Source organism: Mustela nigripes, chromosome 1, assembly GCF_022355385.1.
Source record: "Mustela nigripes isolate SB6536 chromosome 1, MUSNIG.SB6536, whole genome shotgun sequence".
NCBI classification, from domain to species: domain Eukaryota; kingdom Metazoa; phylum Chordata; class Mammalia; order Carnivora; family Mustelidae; genus Mustela; species Mustela nigripes.
In genome coordinates this window covers 97,208,456-97,215,233 of record NC_081557.1, presented here as the reverse complement: position 1 = coordinate 97,215,233, position 6,778 = coordinate 97,208,456, and positions in this window count along the sequence as shown.

The window sequence follows — 6,778 nt, the reverse complement described above, 5'->3', positions numbered from 1 at the left end:
GCTCTAAGGCTCTTGGGGAGTCCGAGGTGGGCCTCAGCCATGAGACGGACGAGGGCGATGGGAGGAAGAGGCCATGCTCTATCTGCCGCACCACCTAGATGCTGAGTCACATCAACACCAAGCAACACCTGGTCAGACAGGCTCCCACACTCCCATCTGGCCCAAACCAGATGCTCCTTCCCCGGCTCTGGGCTGGGAGTGGCAGGTGTCTGGTGGGTCAGTCTCTGCTTCAGGAGCCAGGGTGCAGGGTCACATAGACGAAGGCCATGTGCACGTCTTTCCCCTTTTCTTCAGTAATGGGTTTCAAATGTGATTATGAAATGTTTAAGCCACACAAAAAGGAATGAGGAATACAAAAACAAGCCCCCTACACACACACAAGCAAGCAAGTTTGGTTCTCATTCCAAACTATTTGTTTTTTTGTTAAGAAAAAAAAAATGTGACCAATATTGCTGAAGTTCTCTGTGCCACGTATACTCTCAGGACTCTGGAGAGTTGGGCAGAGCAGCGGGTCTGCTCGTTCTCTCTGTGGGCTTCGGGAAGCAGCCATGCGGACCCTCCTGCTCCTGACAAAGCCTATTAAGGCATCTGGATGGGTTTTAAACAGAATGAGTGTGTAACAGTTGACAGACATATTCTTCCTTCTTTGTAAACTGGTATTAAATGAGAAAGCAAAAATCACACACACACACACACACACACACACACACACACACTCACACACGTATACCAAACAAGCAAGGGGAGAAGCATTGATGGAGAAGAGAGAAGCTCAGTATCAGAGATTGCTGCTCCATCCAAAGAAGGACCACTTCCTGGGACCCCAGTCAAGGTACATTGGATCAGAGTCTGCAAATAGGCCATAGAGAACGTCGACCCTTCTTGCTTCTTTCCACTCTGAGCGCAGAGACTTCCCAGATCCCATAGTCTGCACGGGTCACTAGGCCCTTAGAAATTGGCTTCACGTCTCTGTGGACATCTGTCTCCCACACTTGACTGTAAACCCCACGACTGTACATTATTCCTTGTCGATCTCCCACGAAGTTCCCGTGCAGAGACAGGACTCTATTACTGCCTAGAATGTATGATTCATTTTTAGGAAATCCCCATGATCACTGAGCAGGAGACAGGAGACCTGACAGAAAGGGAAAGGGAAAGTGGCTGAAACGTAAGAGACCAGAGCACGCGGAGCTCCCAGACGTTGGTTCCTAATTCCACTCTTTCCCAACAGGATCCAGAGCTCCTGGGAGAGATGGCTGATGCTAAGACCAGGGAGGAGATGTACAAGATGAGCCCAGGGCATCTGCTCATGCCAGCGAGTAAGGAAATGCTTTTTTAAGAATAAAACCCACAATGATGAGTTATGTCAAAGAACTCAGGAGCCAACTGAAACAACTCCCTATGACTAACATTGGGTCATTTGAAGGAAAAAAAAAAAAAAAAAACTTTCAATATCCACGAGTCTATTCTGATAAGTAAGTAATTGAATGAATAAATGGGGAAGAAAAACAAATCTCTCGTGCAGAAGAATCTCATATACTTTCTGTAGATCCTCCACCATTAGGGGTTGGAGCATAGGACTTTCTTTCCCCCCAAAAAGCACACTAGGGAAAGGAGAAAAATAGGAACAACTTTTCCATGGAGAAAACCTGACAAACATGACCTCAGCCTGGTGGCTGAGGTCAACAATAAAACATCATGGAGATAGTACACACTCTGGATGTGAGGTGGCATACACAATGCTTTATCTCTGTGGTCTTCCTCCTCCAAACCCATGGTTCCAGTCTAACTATTAGAAAAACATCAGACACATCCCAGTGGAGGGACACACTATGATAGACCTGACACGTCCTCCTCAAAACTGCCAGGATCATCAAAAAGCAGGGAAAGTTTGAGAAACCGTCACAACAGAAAGGAGTTTAAGGAGATGTGACAATAAAATGTACTATGGGATGTGGAACAGAAAAGGGCATCTGGTAAAAACTAAAGACATACGTGCAAAGTATGGACTTTAGTTAATAATGGTACATTGGTATCTTAATTCTGACAAATACATCAACTTAATGTAGGATGTTAATAATAGCGGAAACCGGGTGTGAGGTGTATGAGAATTCTTTGTAGTGTCTTTGCAATTTTTCTGTAAGTCTAAAACCATTCTTAAAAAATTACCAAGAAAAAAATCAACTATGTTCGGGGTGGGGGGGAGCGGGAACTTATGTAGAATTAGAAATATAGAAGGAAAAAAAAAAGAGAGAGACTGAAAGGGGTTCAGAATCATGGAAGTTAAGAAGTCCCTAACCTGTCAGAAGCAATGAAGAATCAGGGAAGATCAGAAGTAAAATCTAGGAAGATCTAGACCAGCCCAGGGGACACTGCCCTTGGAGAGGACAGTTTTAAGAGACAGTGAATAGGGAAGTCAGAGTTCAGGGACATAGTATAAGAACCTGGAAGCAACAAAAGTAGACAAACTATCAGGGAGTGTGGTCTTTAGGGATACGCAGAAACCCCAAGATGGGTCATGAGCCTCAAGGATTGTACTCATCAGAGCTCCTCACAAAACTTGGCTACCTAAAGCATGATAACCACAGACTTAGTTTAGCTGGTTAGAATTGCAGAATCCCAGGCCACACCCCAGATCACCTATAATACTGAATGATAATCTCCCTTTCAGGAGCACAAACATTCAATACCAAGACAATAAATCACCTAATTTAAAAATGGGCAAAGAACCTGAATGGTCATTTCCCAAAAAGAAAACAGATTAGTGAAAAGATTGCTCCACATCACCCATCAGCAGGGAAATGCAAATCAAAGCCACAATGAGAGATCCCCTCACACCTGTTACAATGGCCATCATCAAAAAGACAAAAGATAAGTGTTATCAAGGATGTGGAGAAAAGAGAACCTTTGTGCACGGTTGGTGGGAATGTAAATTGATCCAGGCATTATGGAAAACAGAAAGGCCTTTTTCTCAAAGAACTTAGGATAGAACTACCATAGGAGTAGTCCTGGGTCCTGCTCCTGGGTATTTATCCAAAGGAAATGAAATCAGTATGTTGAAGGGACATCCGCAGTCCTGTGTTCGCTGTAGCATTGGTCATAGTAGCCAAGACGTGGGAACAACCCAAGTGTCCCTCAACGGATGAATGGATAAAGAAGACGTGGTAAGTGCATATAATGGAAGATTACTCAGTCATGAATGAGAAGGGAAATCCTGATGTTTGTGACAACACTGGTGAATCTGGAGGACATTTAGCTAAGTGAAAGGAGCTAGACAGAGAAAGACAAATACCATTATTATCTCATTTATACATGGGATCTAAAAAACAAGGTTGAACTCAGAAGCAGAGAGCAGAAGTGTGGAGACAGGGCAGGAAGGTGGGGGAGAATGGTAGGTTTGGGCAACAGGGGTACAAAGTTGCAATAACATAAGATGAAGAAGCCTAGGGATCTAACTTACAGCCTAGTGACTATGTCAGGAACACCGTATTCCATATTGGAAACAGAGGCTAATAGAGCTGATTTTAGGTGCTCTCATCACACACGAAGAACCAGTAACAATGTGAGGAAATGATATGCTAAATAGCTTGACAATAGTAATCTTGTCACAAGCCACCTGTATCGAATCATCACATTGTACACATCAAATACATACAATTTATATATATATGCAAAAAATGAATTAAATTACTTTAAAATTTAAAAATCCCTGAGCGATTGGCAGAAATAGTAAAATGTTTGGAGAATTATAACATGACCAAGATGTTCATCTTCATCTCCACCAAAATAATTAAGGTGCTGATACTGGCACAAACACACACACACACGTGTACGCATGTACACACATGCGTGTGCGTACACACAGACACACACACACAGACACACACACTCACACACACACATTCTCCTTTACAACTGCCATTTCCTCTTAACACCACGGCCACCACCAGCACCATTTCCCGCAAGATCACAGTGCCACCTTCTGGAAAGCCAAAGGCAGGATGCCTGAGCCCCTCAGGAGAACAAAGCAGGTGACAGAGGTGAGAAGTGGCTTCTCCAGGCAACGGCACCTTGTGCCGTCCAGCAGTCAGCAGCCATGTAGGGCCACTGAGCACCTGACCTGTGGCCAGTCCTCCCTGAGATCTGCCGTAATTATAAAATGGATTTCAAAGACAGTGTAAAAAAAGAATGTGAAATACCTTGTAATTAATTTTTATATCGACTAGGTGTTGAGGTACTACATTAGGTTAAATAAAATATGTAATTAATTTCTCTTCTTTCTTTTCAGTTTTGTAACACAGCTCCTAGAAAATTTGATGTTCCGTCTATGATCGTGTCATGTTTTTATTGGCCAGCTCAGATGTAAGCTATGCTTCACAGAATATAGATTCCCAGGGATCTGAATGTCTTCCCCTCGAGTATGTCTCGGCAAGGTGTCTCTAATTCCGCAGCTCTGCAATTCCCCTCCTGACCTCAGCGCCGCAATCCGCCTCCAGTGCCTCAGGCACCAGCAGCTCCGGCTGGTACGGTCGTAAGCACACTGTGAGTCCATGTGGAACGGGCCACTAACTGAATGAGCAAGTGAAGTCCCGTCAGATAGAGGGGACACCTTGTCCTGAACAGGGGGATCTCTTTTTAGAAGCAACCCAGTCACCAGTCGTTCGGGGAATTAGATACAACAAATCAAGTCAGAGCTACATTCACTGTTCTCAAAACAAAGCCTGATTACAATGTCATGAAAGAGACTTTCTTAAGGCCCTCCTGACCCAGGACTATTCAAACTTGGAGGCAGAGATCTCATTTACAGGTCGTAAGTGGAGATTGTAAGCCAGGTGGCCTTGAAAGTCCCCGAGTCCCACTTCCGTGTCTTGGGCAGCCACAGCTCCCCTGTGAGACCTCGCCTCTGCGGGCACCTGATGGCTCCGCAGGCACCTCCTCACCTGTTAGCTGGATCGATTTTCAAATATGCTCTTAAAGAAAGCCAAGCAATATTATTTATTATCACCTCTTTATGAGTGAGAAGTTAACTGATTATCTAATCTCGCAGGATAGTCACCAGCGAGGCCAGGCCTCCGCCCTTGCTCTCCACCACCTGCCGCTGCTCCTGCGTTGCCGCACGTGGGCATTTCAAGCGTTCCCTGGCAGCCGGGTGGTTTCCAGAGCTCGTGGAAGCATGTTCTTGAAGAGCGTTTGACCCATTGTGTGACTCTGTTAAAACTCTCCGTCTTATTGTGCTCAGTCTTCTCATCTGTAAATTGGGAGGAGAGAATGAAATCATCTCTAAAGTCTTTCCTGATGCTAAAATCCTGAGCATCTCTGAAACTTGGCTGAATGTGCACCAAGGACGGAAGCCTGCGTCTCATTCTCCTCATTCCCCCCATGTCTCTGCTGCAGGATTTTGGACAGAGAGATAGGCTTTGCCTGGCACATGGCAGAAGCTAGAATGTCCCATGGTCTCACTGAGCCCAGTTCTACACACACACACACACACACACACACACACACACCGCCAGCTGCGCTAGGAAGGAAATGGTGTAGGGCCCTATCCGAGTTGTCTGGGCCAAGGTCACCCGGAGGATACGTCTCTCAGATGTCACCTTCATGAAGTATTCAGCGCGTGCTCCCGGGAGCTTGTATGAGTGACAAGAGGCTGCCCTTCCTGGCGTTTCTCTCTGCGTGCAGATCTCTGTGCCCAGATCTCTCTGTACCTCTCCCATCCCTATCTCATCCTCTCCGGGGGCTGCTGTCACTGGGTCTCTGCCTTTTGCTCTTCCCTTTCCATCGACGACCCCAGAGGTCTTGTCCATCCTCTGCCAACCTGCATGTGGGCCCCTCTCCCTGCTGCTGTTGCCCCCGCCCAGGAAGCGAGGGCTCTACCCTTCAGAGGCATCCCCGGGACATGGGCCTGTCTAGCCCTCTTCTGCTCTACCTTGCAGAGAGCCGTGTGCCTGGGCAGAGACACTCCTCAGGACTGTGGGAGCCAGACGCCTTGTGCGGAAGAGCTGCACCTACCAGGGTGCCCAGAGGGTAGGATCTGGGGCTGAATTTGCACAGAGGAGTTGGGGATAAAGCGAAGGGGTGGGCAAGACAAACAGCCCAGGGGACAAACACCTGGGCTGGTGGGGTCAGAAGCCCCTGAGCTGGGGGAGGGAATAGTCTGGCGTGTACTAGGGCCTCGGGGTTGGGGGGGCGGATCACCTGGGGACCGGCAGCTCCTGGAAGCTGAGTCTCAGTCCTAACTGTTGTGCACCCGTCATTCTACAGGTAGGCTCTGCTCTAGCTCACCGCCTCCTCCCTGTCCTCCTGGAACCTTCCTCACCAGAGCTGGTCCCCATGACACCCCCCTCTGCCTCCTCTGCCCTCGAGGATTCTTCAACCATTGGCCTGGCCAGGATGCCTGTTTTCCCTGTGGTTCCGGGGCCACCCAGCCGGAGGAGGGCAAGGACACTTGTGTCTGCCTGGGGCCTGGCCGAGTGTTCCAGGTATGTCCTCTGGCAGTGGGACCCAAGGACAGGCTGCCTTTCCAGGACTGTTTTTGGTCAAGTTCGGCTCAGATGTAACCTGACCGGGCTTAGCTCGGGTTTCCAAGTGACACAGGGATAAGATTGCCAGATAAAATACAGGGTGCCCAGTTAAACCTGAACTTCAGATCAGTTACAGATCATTGTTTAGCATAAGTATGTCTCAAATACTGAATGAGACAGACTTATGCTGAAAACATTTCTTGCTTATCCAACATTCAAATTTAACATTTTTACTTGCTAAATCAAGCAACGCT